Source organism: Ammospiza nelsoni, chromosome 3 (genome assembly GCF_027579445.1).
Source record: "Ammospiza nelsoni isolate bAmmNel1 chromosome 3, bAmmNel1.pri, whole genome shotgun sequence".
NCBI lineage: Eukaryota > Metazoa > Chordata > Aves > Passeriformes > Passerellidae > Ammospiza > Ammospiza nelsoni.
The window spans coordinates 48,864,383-48,879,348 of NC_080635.1; the positions used below are offsets into that span (position 1 = coordinate 48,864,383).

The 14,966-nt window shown below is 42.9% G+C and overlaps 1 long non-coding RNA gene across 1 annotated transcript; it reads left to right on the forward strand.

Annotated features, from left to right (window-relative positions):
- Window positions 1-11,336: 11,336 nt before the first annotated feature.
- Window positions 11,337-14,966, forward strand: LOC132071540 (uncharacterized). The gene is made up of 3 exons (XR_009418137.1): window positions 11,337-11,842; window positions 12,013-12,140; window positions 13,746-14,966. It is a non-coding gene; the product is annotated as an uncharacterized LOC132071540 (long non-coding RNA).

A 14,966-nucleotide genomic window follows, 5' to 3' on the forward strand; every position in this document is an offset into this window, starting at 1 on the left:
TATTTCAGCTACTTTGACTAAGAAACTTCTCACTATTCAAGATTAATCCAATGAATTTACTGCATGTAAAAACTCAAGACTATAAAAACAAACTGCTTATTGCGGAGATAAAAAAAAAAAACAAAAAGAGAAAGTGAGTCACAAACATTTTCAACCCTCTGTTGGCTCATTGCAACCCACAAGTTTGGGGGTTTTTGTTTGTTCTTGTTTCTTCATGGCATCTTCTTTAGCAAAGCTTGGTTTCCCTTAAGGCAGCATGCGGTGTTTTGCAGCACTTCCCCCAGGTACAGGAGCACCACATCCCCACATCCCATGTGGCTCCATCTATTTGCCATTATAGTGACCATCCATGGAGCTAGCAATGCTCCTTTATATGTTGAACTTTCCAGCTGAGAATGGTAGGCAAGATAGAAGACAATGATGGGAAGATGTGGAGGCAACCTCCATAGCTACCAAAGTGATCCTGTTCTTTCAGCACTCTTCCTGCTCTGAAGGTCAGAATTGTCCATGTGGGGCTGTTGTCCAGCTGTTCAGGTCCAGTGCTGCATGCAGAGGGGCTCATCCTTGGAGCATAGCTGCATCTGAAGTTGTCTGTAGCAAGGAACTAGCAAGAACAGCTCCTGGCTACAGGTGCCTTCAGATAGAGGTGTGCTCCAAGGGAGCTTGGGCCTCTATTTTTGTCCCTTTTCATTTGCTAGCAAAGTCATGGATACAAGATTATTTTTTCAGATGTCAGCAATACCCAGTGATTATTTGCCTGCTCTCTTACAACTGTTTAGTGGCTGAATCACTTCCCAGCCAGCAATTGTGAGCTCAGAGATGGAGGCATCTGTTCACACAAACTGAGGTGTGGGAACAAATTAACTCTAGGTTTGGAAAGGGGCAAGGGGGAAGGGAGAAACATTTTAAATACAAGCCTCTCAGGCCCTATGGCAGGCAAGACAGTCCAGGAAAATGCCCCACACCACCCTGCAATGTTGTTTGAAATGGACCTTTCCAGCTTGCACAGAAGAGGTTTTGAACTCACTAATAAAAAAATAATGAACAGCAGTAAAGCTCCAGGGTTGCACATTATTATTGTCTGTTGCCAGTCTGTTTCAGATTAGTTTTAGTAGATAGGCTGAAATAGTTTACCAGTTTTATGTTGCTGTGCATGGCACTAGGATTTGATATTTGTTCTGATGCAAAAAAGCTTTCATCTGTGTGCAATGATTAAGGAATCATCAGTCTGGAATTGCCTGGTATTGCTGGGTGAGGTGCCCTTAAGTTTTTGAGCCATTATACAGAGAGCCCTGTGGGGTTTCTTCCATTTCTTTTGCTCCCCTATAAGGCTGTTTGCTGTATTTCCTAAATGAAACAGACTGCCTCTCAGCACCCGAGCTGGCTTCCCACCCCGCCTTTTCTGATGGAAGCCTACTCAGCAGTAGAACAGTCTTCACAAGCTTCCCCCAAAGCTGTTATGTGGTTTGCTAACAGCTTCATGGACAAACACACAGTCAGCCACTTAAAAGCAACTTTTCCAGAAGAATACTCTGCATTCCTGATGGCAATATTCCCGAGGTTAATTAGAATACACCCAATTTTCATTGTACTTCCATCATCACAGCTTCTCTGAGAGCTGCTCTAAAGCTGCACAGTCCTTTAGAGCTCTTACCTCATACAGTGACAGCTCTATTCTTGGCAAGGAATGAGCAGGGAGAAGGGAGGAGGGAAGCGGAGAAAGGAGAATGGTCACTCCTGGCAGAAACAACAGTAAGATTTTGTAACCTAGCAGAATCCACCCTGGAATCTTGCCCCTGCAGCCTTTCACACAAAACCACCTAGCTATTGTCCATACAGTATCCAGAATTAGATAACAAAAAAGACCAAATCTCTAAAAACCAAAATCCCTGAGGTCCAGCATGACTTCAAAATAAAAGAATAGTGCCTCAAAAACAGATTTGGCAATCAATTTCTTGTAACATGGCTGATCTGGACAGCTTTGAGCTCTTTTGGAAAGAACTGCCACATACATATATCTTCAGCATGTGATTGCCCTCACCAGTGAACACATATCAGCACTCCGGCAATCTTTTATATCCGTGTCCATTAGCCTGGAGCTGTGAGAGATGGTTAATGATTTCTTGCCTCCAAATCCACAGGAACAATAAACACAGATGTTGTGCAGTGTGGTTTGGGCTTAGGTTTGCAATTGTGGTGCCTTGAATCTGGTTTGATTAGGTTTGGTGGTCCCAGGACACCTGGAGTCAGAGCAAACTGTGCTCACCAGCAGAAGCGTGCTGTGATGCAATTAACAGTTACCACCTTTCCCCTTTGAGGTTAAGAAGAAGAAGCTGCAAATTAAATGTTGCTCCTCTGCTTCTGTTTCTAAAACCACAGGAAGACTTGCAGATGCAGCTGACTGAAGCAATATTCATAGCAGCTCAAGAAAAAGGGGGAAAAAGTCTGATGGCTGTTTGTCCTGATAAAGGCAAAGGAAACACAAAAGTTAAGCAAAGGCATCAGGCCCTACACTGCTGCACTTTCTGCCACTTGGGTTCAAGGGAAATACATAAATGGCAATGCAGTGAACCTCTGTATGCTGAAACCTCTGCAGAAGCCTCATTTTTAGCCTGTGCTTCAAAGCAAGATGGGAGAGCTGTAGGATTTGACTTTGGAGTGACACCCATGTGAAGGACAGGCATGTGGCATGCAATAGGACTTGAGATGAAAAGTTACTGTGACTTAAAGTCTTCCTTCTTAATTAATTGGCTTATGAGTAGAATGAACTAATACAAAAGAAAACTAAACCCATTTTCCCTTGCCAGAACATAGTACTGCTTACTACAGTAAGCAGTTCAAATGACTCCCTGACTGACAATCCTTGAAATCATAGGACAACAATAATTTTGTGCCCTTCATGGTTCCAGAAAATTTGGCCAAAATTTGCCAGACAATGAGAAAGTGATGGCCAACCTGCAGGTCTTATTCTCCACAGAAAACAAGAAATGTTCTCCCCAGTGCAAGTATTTGGATAAGCTCCAAAATTGAGTCTGAGCACTTGTGAGTTCACAACACTTTGGTTGAATACTGCAGACAGACAGACACCCAGCCATAGGATGACTCAGGAGTTTTGTGAACTAGGTGGACTTGAAATTACATCCCACAAGAAAAGGATTTTGCAAAAAAGGATTAGGCAGCTCTAAATTCCCATCAGCTGTTGTGTGTCTGCTCAAAGGTCAGGCACCAGGGAAAATTTAAGGGAGAAAGATAAAACTCTTAAGGTTAAAAAACTGAAGTAGGGATTCATATAGGATTTGCAGTATTATGAGTAAAAATCATTATCTTACTGGCACCTGGACACTAAGGCATTTACTCATCTTTCAGTCTTGATAAAGTTACTTAACAGATCTTAAGATAAATGGTTTATTTATGAAAGAGCCAGTTATTTATGTGATAATCACCCCTACCACTCCTGTTTAGTTGGTTAATCTCTAGAATAATCTGAGGTCCTGTGTGAATTGATGATAGTGGGCACTCATGTTGGGTGGGGTGCTTGTCATCCCAAAATGTCAGCTACTCTCAACCCTGCCAGCAATCACCAGGTAAAAAAGTTAAAAAAATGAAAACCACCAGAAAACAAGGTTTAGAGAATGAGAAAGTCAGCACTCTGGTAGCCCTCACAAATCTTTTCCATCAGGAAAAGAAAAACTACCGTCTCCCCTTGATACTGCAGGAAAGGTTAGCTGTTAATGAAGGTTGTGCCGATCAGCCGAGCTGGAACAGCACAGCACCACTGCTATCAAAAGAGCAAGAAAAATGTTATCAGTTTTCAGGAAGCCTGTTTTTTGCTAGATTGCTTTAAAACAAAATTATATCAGAGAAGAGAATGGGAGAATTTAGAAGTTAATGCTAGAACAGACTATAAGACAACTTCCTGGCACATGCTTGCTCTGCAAAAATGCTGTGGTTTCCTCTGTCCAGATATAGCACAACTGCTTCAGTTGCACCTAAACCACCACCACCACCATTAGCAACAAAGGCACACAGGAAAAGGCAGATCTGAAATGTCCTGACATTTTGAGCGTGCAGTTGGAGTTGCAGGAGATGATCACTGGGCACATTCCACTGTTTCTGGAGGAGCTGTTTAAAGGGCATTCCTCACCCAGCATCTTGGCTGTGCAGAGCTGGGCTGCAAAGATTAATGCTGAAATATTCCAGGAGAAAGAAAAATCTCAAATGATAACATGCTGGCAATTAAATTTCTATTGATGAAGTTCATATTGGATCCCATATACACTGCATACTGGTCTTCAGAGAAGAATAGAGATGAAATTACTTAAGTCAAATTTGTCAATTTATTTTAGCTCTTAATTTAACAACATTGTATATTTCAGTACAATGAACAAAAATATAAATGCATACCAGGAAAATTCATCAATTAAGACTTTATTTTAGTTACTTTTTACTGTCTTCACACCCTCTGGTTACTATACAGTGGAACAGAGCAGTCACCATGCCAGCAATCTTTGCTAGAATGAGGAATTCCACCAGTATGAAACTAAGAAAATTTAGGTTCCCACAGACTTGTGTCAGGTAGCCCCTGACTGCTCTGGCCATAATAATTCTTGCTTTCTGTATCTTTTATATATTTCCTATATTCATATTTATTTTCCCACTGTTCTCATGCTTGGAGATAAATGTTTGCATTTGCCCATGAGACAACCCTTTCTGCTGACTTGGCATTAGATATCACTAGCTCTCAAAACTGCTCCAAGAGGAGACAGTACTCTCCTGTCCCCACTAAACCAAAAATACAAGCTGCACAGGAGCTACTGCAAGTTCACCTTATCGTGGAATCACCACAGGCTGAAAAGCATCTCTTAACTTAGTCTGAGATCGCCTTTCACTCTTACCAACAAAGAAAATTATGCCAATTAGTCCAGTGTATGTTATCAAAGCAAATGGTTACATGGTTGAATAAAGGATTGAAAATTGAGATCATTTAAAATGTAGACACCTATTCTTTTCTTGGTTTTGAGCCTTAAATATTTCCCCTTTTCCTCCCTCATTTCTCTTAAAATATATTTCCATTGCACTCACTAGAAACAACTGTTTATGTGAAACATAAATTATGAAGCATCTAGTTAAATTAACTGCTTTTAATTCACTCCAAGTTCTAACAGAAAAAAAAAAAAGATGAGTTAATATCATAAGCAAAGCTTTTTCTCTGGATTCCCTCATCTTTTCATCAACTTTAGGAGCTGTACTCACACAGCCCAGTTCTCAGTTCCACTTCTACCCCTGCTGCAGGGCTCTACCTCCTGCACCCAGCACCCCTGTAATCCCTCCATGCCCTTCCTGTGTCCCACTCCATCCCATTGGCAACACCGGTGGTTGGCCTCTCAATTGGGCAAAGAGCAGAAAATCATTGGACAAAAAGCAGCAAATGACTGAAGCACCTGGGAGCTGTGTATGGAATGACAGGCTGCTCCCCCAGCGTGGGCTCAAACAGGGTCTCTTTCTGATTCTGGCAAAAATTGAAGGAAGTCAGTATTTCTGAGATAATATCCCTCGCTTCCTTTGCCAAATTTCACTGAGGTGATGCTGCTGATGGAAAAGGAGAAGGGCAAGTGGAAGAAAGGAAGGAGAAATTTGGGCAAAGACTGACAGGCAGAGCTGTCACATCATCTTTGTTTTGACAGAACAACAGACTAACACTGCCAGCTAACTCTGAAAACATTATGTCCTCAGATGCTGTTTGTCTTCTCTTGGTTTGTCTTCTCCTTTCCAAGTCTTACTGAAAATAAAATTAATACCTGGAGGAGAGACAGATCCCTCAGCCCCACCACAGGATGAGAAGCCTCTCTGAAATAGCATGTATCCATGCTCCTCCATCCACCCAACATCCATCCTAAAAGTGTTTGAACATGATGCAAAAACAAGTGGGTCTTAAAATATCATTCATACATACAAATTATCACAGCCCAATTCCATTCACCACACAACTGTTGTATAATTTGGAAACAAGCTATTTGGGGGCATGACAAATGCAAGACATCAAATTCTGATTGCACAGACATTCATTGTTCTGTTGCCATTAATACTCCTTATCTATGCCAGTGGAAATGATGTGCTTGTATTAACAACACATGAAGCAGACAGCTGTGAGGATTACTTCTAGCCGGGCACCTGCTCCCCAGCCCTAGTGAGACTTCTGGGAAAGACGTGCTCCCAGAAGTGTCCTTCAGGTGTGTGTGGAGGAGGAGATTTAACTGTAAGGCAATCTGAGGCAGAGAGAGTGCTTGGAAACATGAACGATCCCAGTATCCAACCACATTACTCTGGGTTTTCTTTTCTTTATGGCAAGAATAGGTGAAGATGAAGAGAGTCAGTGAAGTTCTTCACAGGCACATGGGAATGAAGGCTCTCACTGCCCTTGCCTGTTACTGCTCTAAGGGCATGGCAAGACAATCCTTGTGTGGCTTTCCTCTCCTGTTATGGCTGTTTCTCTTTGCTTGTCCTCGGAACTTCTTCCTGTCACCCCTGCTCTGGTTCTCACTGAAATGAATCATCCACTGTGTACACTGCACATCCTTAGGCAAAATATCTCATAGAAATGCAACCACAGTTTAGTCACAGTTTGAATTATATCCACTCAGGCACACACTATGGGGGGATGTTGATTTGTTTGTTGCATATATACTGGCTGTTAATTTTTATTGCTTGTAAACTTTCTCTCTATAAAATCTGTGTGAAAGCTAGACTACCATGGTAAAGGAAAGTTACCATATGGAGAAAATATGGTTGATTAAAGTGGCTGTTTCCATGTTTGCTCAGTGTTGTGACACATCTTCACATTGGGTAAGGTGATTGGCAGAGAAACAACAGCAATGAGCACTGATGAGTGTATGCATCATGTGTAAATGCCTGGAGCTGAGTAGGGCTTGGTTTTGCAAACTTCCCAGAGCTTCCAAGCATGATTTACTGAAGATTTTTCTGCAATAATGAAGAAATTTTAAAAAATAAAATCAAATAAGTGTCATGCTTCCTGCTTTAGACTACTGAATGCAAAATGAAGAAAAAGCAAGGGAGACTGTCTCATGCAGGGAATTAAGTTATTTTAACACTAAAAATACTCTACAGAAGATACAATCCCATCTTCCCTGTGTGTATTAGCTCCCTTCTTTCTATTCCAGGAAGGAAGGAAGGAAGGATGGTCTTCTTCTTAAACCTGAGTTTCCTGATCTATCACAGACAATAAGTATGATCTGAAACTCATGTCATTTCCTCTTCCTTCAGCCTCCCATCTATAAAATGTGGATAACACTTATTTTCCCTTAGTCTTCAACCTTGTATATTTTCAATGCAGTTTATTCTAAGTGTGTAAGTAGATATATACTCAGAAATACACAGACACTGATTTTCCTGGCCTCCAGCTGGTAGTATAAAATGAGAATAAATAGCTTTCAGTAAGGAGCAAATATGGTGGACAATCCATTAACTTTTCCACTTGTCTAAAAGTGAACACCAGTTAGACCTGTAAGCACTGATTCTCATGAGATGCCACAGGTAGCAGAGAAGTAATGCTCAGGATATTTAAGCATTTGAAGTTTCCTTAGAGAGGGGCAAGACTATTAGCTGTCCCTAGTCACTGGGATGGACAACCCAAACACAACCCAGCCTAATCCATTCCCCGTGTGCAGAAGCCCCTGTGCCGCCTGCTGTCGGACATCTTCATTCTGTGACACGGAGAATGTGACGTAGTCCATCATCACTGCATTATTTTTGGTAGGCTTTGCTTCAGTCCTTGTGGATGTGATACCAGCTGCTTCATGTCTCATCTCACATCCATCCTAAAAAAGCATGGGGTTTTTTTCAGACTTTCAGCCTGTAGCCAGTCATTTTCTTCCTTCGTCAATTGTCTCTCATCATTCAACTCTAGCCTCAATCCCTTTATTCACAGAAGCTAACCTAGAGCTATTTTTTAAACTCAGCTCAAAATATACCCTGATGTCAAGGCAGAAGCTTCTGAGATCCACTTTGTATTTCCTGCTGGCCTGAGGCTAGTCTTACTCTCATGTGTTCTCTTCACCAGGCCTCACTTACTTTCTCCATTCAGCTTTCCCCTGCTAAGGCACAGATTCCATGGAATGCCCTAACTTGTTCAAGAACTAAGCTTTTCTGAGGTAAGGTGAGGGCAGAGGTCCTAGAGGGGTTCTCCCTCCTGGCTGGTACATCATTGCATGGGGCAGAGCAGGGATGAAGCATTTGAGAACCAGAGCAGGGGCAGAACAGGGAACTAAGGAAGCATTTAGAGAAGGGTTCCTTCTAAGCCAAAGGGTTTGTATTGTATTGAGCTTTGTATTGAGGAGGGGTAAGGTCACCATAAAGCCTCAACTAACTCCTGGGATTTGGACCAGCCTGCCATGAAATCCTCCCCTGCAGCACCACAACCTGCTTCATCTGTGAGCTGCTGGTTACAGCTTCTCTGGAAGCATCTGCATGTGCTGAATTCATGGAAGGGAATTAATCTGTTATATGGTGAATTAAGTCTCTGGTTAACCCTGTGGGGTCTGACTGAAAAGAAAGGGCTTTACTCCTTGGTCCTGCATTTGCATCCAGTTACTCCAACTGCAGAGAGCAAAGCCCTTGGGGAAAGAACTCAGCTTCAATGAAAGAAGAAAAGTATTGGTAATTCTTGCAGGGAATACCTGCAAAGAGGGAAGATGCTCAATTGCATCAAAAGCCATGCTGCACATGTATGCACCATGCTGCAAAAAGCTCTTCCTTTGGGCAGAATGGAGAAACAAGATAAATCTGGGTGGGGATGAAATTAGGATGCATTTCAGAAGACTCTCCACAATGTAGTAATAAAGTGAAGCTCAGCTGACAGATTATAGTAGGACTGGCTTTTGATTTTCCAAACAAAAATTGAAGTGGAAGTGTTAAGCATGTTAGTGCTAAATTGATGGGATTATTTGTAGATCTCACTGTATAATTTGAGAGACTTTTATTGTTCAAGGAGGATGGTTATCCTGGTGACAGTCTCCTGCTCCCAGATCCCAGAGGCAGCAGAAACGCCAGACAGCAGGAGTCCAAAAGCAGGAGCTGAGAATGGCACTAGTGCAAAGTGTGTTTCTGATGAACATTCTTTCCATTTTTGACACCAATGACTTTGTTCCATAAACTCTGCCTGACAACCCAAGAGCAACCCTGCATGGTGAAAAGTTTTTCAGTGCATAATCAACTACAGAGGACTAACAAACAATATAAAAACCATAATAATTAATTTTGCTTTTAATATTTTCACAAATGGAATGGGGACTTGCTCTGATCTGGTGATTTATGAGCCAGCTGACAGGTGAGAGCTTATGATTTTCACTCAGGGGCCATAAAGTGTTTTCTGTCAAAACTATCAGCCATTCACATATTTTTTAAACTTGTGTCATCTAGGTTTTTCCTCTTGGGCTTGTTAGCAATCAATGCCTGCCTAGGCTAGGTGTGTTTCAAAAGGGAAGACACAATATGGAATAACTTTTGTGTTAAATGCAATTTAACTAGGGTGTCAAGCAAAAAAAAAAATTTTTTTGAGGGAGACTTTGCCATCACAGCAATTGAACTTCCAAATGTAACCACTGGCCAAGAATTTAATCACCAAGATGTCTCCTTTTGGGGCTTACCTTTTGAGACCAGATATGCAGACACCTTTCCCTTGACAATTCTCCCTCAGTCACTGAAAATCTTAGCTAAAGTTTTTTATTCCAGCATCACCTTAATGGTGTTTCTCCTGGAGGCCAGTTAGCCAGAAGAAAAAGGAAAAAAAATATTTGAGAAAGCAATTTTTTGATCATTAAATAATAATTTACCACTGAACTTTGCAGAACCTTTGGAGATATGGAAAAATGTATGTCCAAAATTAATCGCATTCACACAAAAGTTAAGCAACACATGGGCATAAATTATTACAGTATTTTATTCTGGATGTGCTAGTCATGACGTAATACTCATTTGAAAAAAATAAACCTCACTCTGCACTGTGATGTTTGTTTCTTCTCTGGTGCCCATGAAAGGCATCTTTCTAAGCTGAGAATTCTGGTCTGTGGCTCTGTGGTCAGCCCAGACTGGTGCTCTGGATACATGACTTTCAAGGGTCACTTCGTGGCTTTTGGGAGAACCAAATAGCTACATGGTACACAAAACCAGAGAAGCTAGGGACTGTAACTCCAGATGCCATGCAGCATTTGGAGAAGGACAGTCACCCCGAATTTACTGCCATATACAAAGAGCAGAACTGATGGAGATGAAATATTTCACCTTTTTCCCCAAGTTCAGAGCACAAACTGTTCTGTTGCCAGGTCCATTTAGGTTACATAGATAAAGATTGTGCAAAACATCCTTGACCTTGCCACAGTGTTTTCAAAATGTTTACTGAATTTCAGTGGAAAGAGATACATTCTGTAGAGAAATATCCAGAAGGAATATAACACTGCTTTACTGCCAGCAGTGGTTAAAATGCCACAGTGTATTTTAAAAATCAAATTAAATTTGAGTTTTACGGTACCATAGGAACTGATTAAACACATGCCTTCTTTTGACAGAGCACTCTGCTCTGTCTGCTGTCGAGGGAGATATTGGGAACTGGACTCCAGCTGGCCCAGGACCTCCCTGGGTTTCACCAGACTGCGGCAGGTTGTATTGCACTGATCCCCCACGAGGCGAACACCGACAGCGGCACGGCCTCTTCTTATTAGCACTGTTTTCATGGGGAAAGGCTGCTCCAAATCTCAGGCAGAGGCTGGGTGAGCAAAGCCCTTTCGCTTTTCTCTGAAGAGGGAAATCCTGCACAGCGCCCGTGCAGAAGTGGCAGCATCTGTGAGCCCTCCCCAGCCTCCTCCCACATCTCATCTGAGGACAAGGGGACAACCCAGCCTCTCAGCCCACCCCTTTAGCTTTTCTGCAACTCAGCTGAACGCCAAGTGCCCTGTGGCAGCTTCCTTATTTCAGCCTTGAAGCAAACCCTGCTGAAATCCCAGGGACACCTCCTGCTATCCCGTGGCTCCCACATCTAGGGCTGAAGCAGCCCCATGTCCTAAAAATACACTCCCTTCTAGCCTGAGAATAGCCTGCTTGAGGGTTGTTTTTTTCTGATCTCATTTATTTCCCATCGCTGTGCCTGTGATTACTCTCCCTCAAGCCCTGTCTCTCCCTCCTACTAGCATGCCTTGCCTAATTCCTCCCGCGACGTTATCAGCTGGGATGATGAGCAGCTGAGCTCGGTATTAGCGCTGACGCAGGCGGGCTGACAAAGGAGAGCGGGAGCGCCGCCGGCTGCGCTTTCCCGGGCAGCGGGAGGTGGGAGCTGACGGGCTGGTAAGGAGCGAGAGCTGGCGGCTCTCGGGCCCCTTCCCTCGGCGGCTCCGGGCGCAGAGACCCAGGGAAAAGTCCCATATGCTTCGCTGCCCTCGGCGTGCCAAGAGCCCCTGACTGCCTGGCTGATCCGGGCCCTGCCCAGTGCCGTGTCGCACAGCCAGCCGGCAGCTCTGCAAAGGGATTCGCTGCTTTTTTTAGGCATTTGCTCGGCTGGTTAGTTTTTTTCCCATGCGTTCCCCCTTAGGATCACAAAACCTGTGTGGCATGACTGCCCAAGGCCTACACTAGCAGGAACTGGTGGAAGATGAAGCACCCTCTGAAAAACAAGGCATGCCCTTAGTTAGCCTCACAAAAAGAGGGACCAGATCCTCAGGTTTTCACTGCTCCAAGGCTGGGTGGCTCCACATCCTCCGTCCACAACCCCCTTATCAACTGGGAAGCACTGGGGATTTTTCTTAAGCCTCAGTCCTTGGCATCAACTGTAAAAATGGTGAGTCCTCCCTTGTTCCAAAAAGAGGTGGGTTTGCAGTTCTGCACTTGAAAATGCGTACTGAGCAATGACTGGTAGAATTTTACATAAGTTCTTGCTGACGAGATTCAAAGTCTGCTTTCCCTCAGAAGACCTGCACAGCACCTTGAGCTGGGTTTGTTCCATTACAGTTACTGCGATGAACAGCCAGGAAGTCACATCAGGAAAATTGTACATAACCAGCCAAGTATTTCTCCTCTTCCTTTGTTAGCAGCTCAGACACCTGTCCCTGCATGTTCCTCTGCTAGTGATGCTTCTGGTGAGAAGATGTTTCTTCTTTCTTATTTTACTAACTACAAGACAATTACAATGTTTATGCTCTGCTTTGCTAATAAATATGGATTTATGTGTGAAAGAAGACAAAAGATTTTGGGGGAAAAAAAATCTACTCTAAAACACAAATGCCCATTTCTTCAGTGGACGTATCACATAATACAAGTAAATAAAGCTGTAAAATTCTCAATTCCTGGGGCGCTGGTGGTCACTGTTCCCAAGGAGAAAGGCTCTTGCTGTATCCCATCCCAGGGACAGAAGAACCTCAGTTGGAGAGACATTAGTGTCTGCTGCCTGGGCTCTCACTATTTTCCATTAGCCTGCATAACAGAAATCCCACAAGGATGAAAGCTAAAGGAAGCATTCCTCCATACATTCTGCATTAGGCTGTTAAAGTGTGGCAGAAACAAAATGTATCACCCAGTGCTCTGTATGGAAGGTGGTGGCCCTTGGGGTGTGCTCCAGTGGGTTTGTTTCACCACTAGATGACACTCCTGTCTCTTAAAAAGGCTCCTGCCACCCCTATTGTGACTGCAGGTCACATAAATTTTGACTGCAGATTAACCTGGCTCCAGGTGGGAGCCCCCTGAGCACCTCTCAGACACAGTCACTGCCTGATGAATTGCAAGTGGTTGCACACTAGGAAGTCTCACCTTATTATTCTGCAAAAGTAAGGTAGAGAAAAAATGATGACTCGACTTGAAATTTCGGTTTCCCTCCCAACAGAAACAAGCTAACAAGTGCTCAGTGAGAGGGCTTCTCCTGCTGCCTCGTGGAGCATGGCTGTGCATTAGCAAGGGAACGCATTGAGCTGGCTGTCAGAAGTATGGTGGGCTCAGGGCCCAGGTACTGGAACCCAAACTGGCTATGAAACCAGGGCCAGGGTGTGCCACACTCCCAACACCACTTTAGAAAAGCCACAGGGCTTATGTGGTGTTATGGCCAATACCCAAATTATATTCTGTGCAAAACCAGGACAGCTCCTTTTGCCCCAGGCCTCTCAGGAGACAGAAATCATTCCTGTATAAAAGTGCTCAAATACCACAGAATAACATGCTGTAGCCACTGAGATGATGGAGAACTTTCTGAGTGATACTCTTCATTCTGCATCAGCAATTGATTTTAAGTATTTGATAATGCAAATTTTGGAAAGGCAAGAGAATAAAAAAAAAAAAAGCCTGAGATTAAAAGAGCCAGTAATAAAAAGTCCAAGACTAAAATGCTAATATGGCTTTAGGTAACACAGCCTTCATGTAGCAGCTTTGCAAAGGGATTCAGTGCTTTTTATTAGGCTTTTTGTCTGTTGGTTGTTTTTTTTCCTGTGCATTCACCCTTAGAATACAAAACCTGAGTGGCATGACTGCCCAATGCCTGCTCTAGCAGGAAATGGTGGGAGATGAAGCACCATTTGAAAAACAAGGCATGCCCTTAGTTAGTCTCCCTAGAAGACGGACTAAATCCTCAGATTTTTGCTGTACAGGACATGGGGAAATGTAGAACATTGTGTTTAAAGACAGCTGTAATCACATTTCTGAAAACTCTCCATGAAGAAATGTCCATAAAGTTCTGACACATGCTCTTTGATTCCCAGACAAATACCAAAGGGGTGAAGCTCCTATTCCTCCCAGAAATAAGAAAATGGAAGAACATTCAAACACAGCCTGAGATGGCAGCCCTACATCACCCTCTGATGAACTTCAACAGGCTGGAAGTGCCATGCAGAATCCCATGGGATTGTACGTCCACAGACCTGCTTGCAAGATGGGACACGTATGGGTTTTTATTGCTTAGAAAGTGATTATCAAGATAATGGGGGCAATTTGTCTGCAAGCTAACCTTTATAGAAACTTCCTAACATGAAGCTCTTCTTCTCACATTGTGCATCTTAACATGAACAATTATAGTCTTATGAATTTTGCTGTCTTGTTTTCCCCAGTTTATGGTCTTTGCTTCCTCTTTTTCTACAAAAATGGAACTCTGTTTCCCAAGTACCTTTCCTCGCTTGCAGTGCTGGCCAGGCAATTAACAACTTCACCCACAATCAATACGTAGAGTTTTCCTGAGTGTGTAATAAGGTAGGAGATGAAGATAGATTTTTTCCCTGTAAGCTTACCACATTAAACCTGAGTATTTACTCCTCTTGCATAAATCCACTTACCTCCTTTTAATCATGATGATGAAATCAATTAAATACATTTTACTTGTCTGCACAAAAACTAATGAGAATAAGATTTACAGGCAAGCAGGGTATTCTTGATAATGAATTACTGGATGGAGACTCAAGCTAGCCTGTAAGATTTATAAAAGTTAAGACTTTTACAGTGCTGGACAAGTCTGAAGACACACCAGACTGCCAGCGCCCAAGACTTGACTTTGCTCCTGTGTCAGAACAAAGCAAAAGCTGTGTGCCTGATTAGAGCTATGACCACAGATAGGAGAAAGCAGTCCATTTTGGGGAAGCAATTTACAGGAACAGCTTGTTTACTTTCGGACAAACAGTGCTGCCTGTGAAAGCCCCATCTCAAGCACAGCTCCTGCTGACTTCAGTGGGAATCTGCTATGAGTCAAAAGTGGAGGCTCAGTGGTGCTCTGTGGAGAAGTATAATCATAATTATAGCACGGATTGTAATTGGAGACTTGCACAGTCAATCAGCCTGCTTCTGGTAATATCAACTGCAGTCTGGTGGCTAAATTGCCTAGACTAATTCTTTTTTAACACCTCAGCCATAAGACTCATCATTAGACAAATGCCATATCCTAATATATACTGCAGCTTAAACACAATGAGAGCTTCAATCTGTTTTTTAATTTC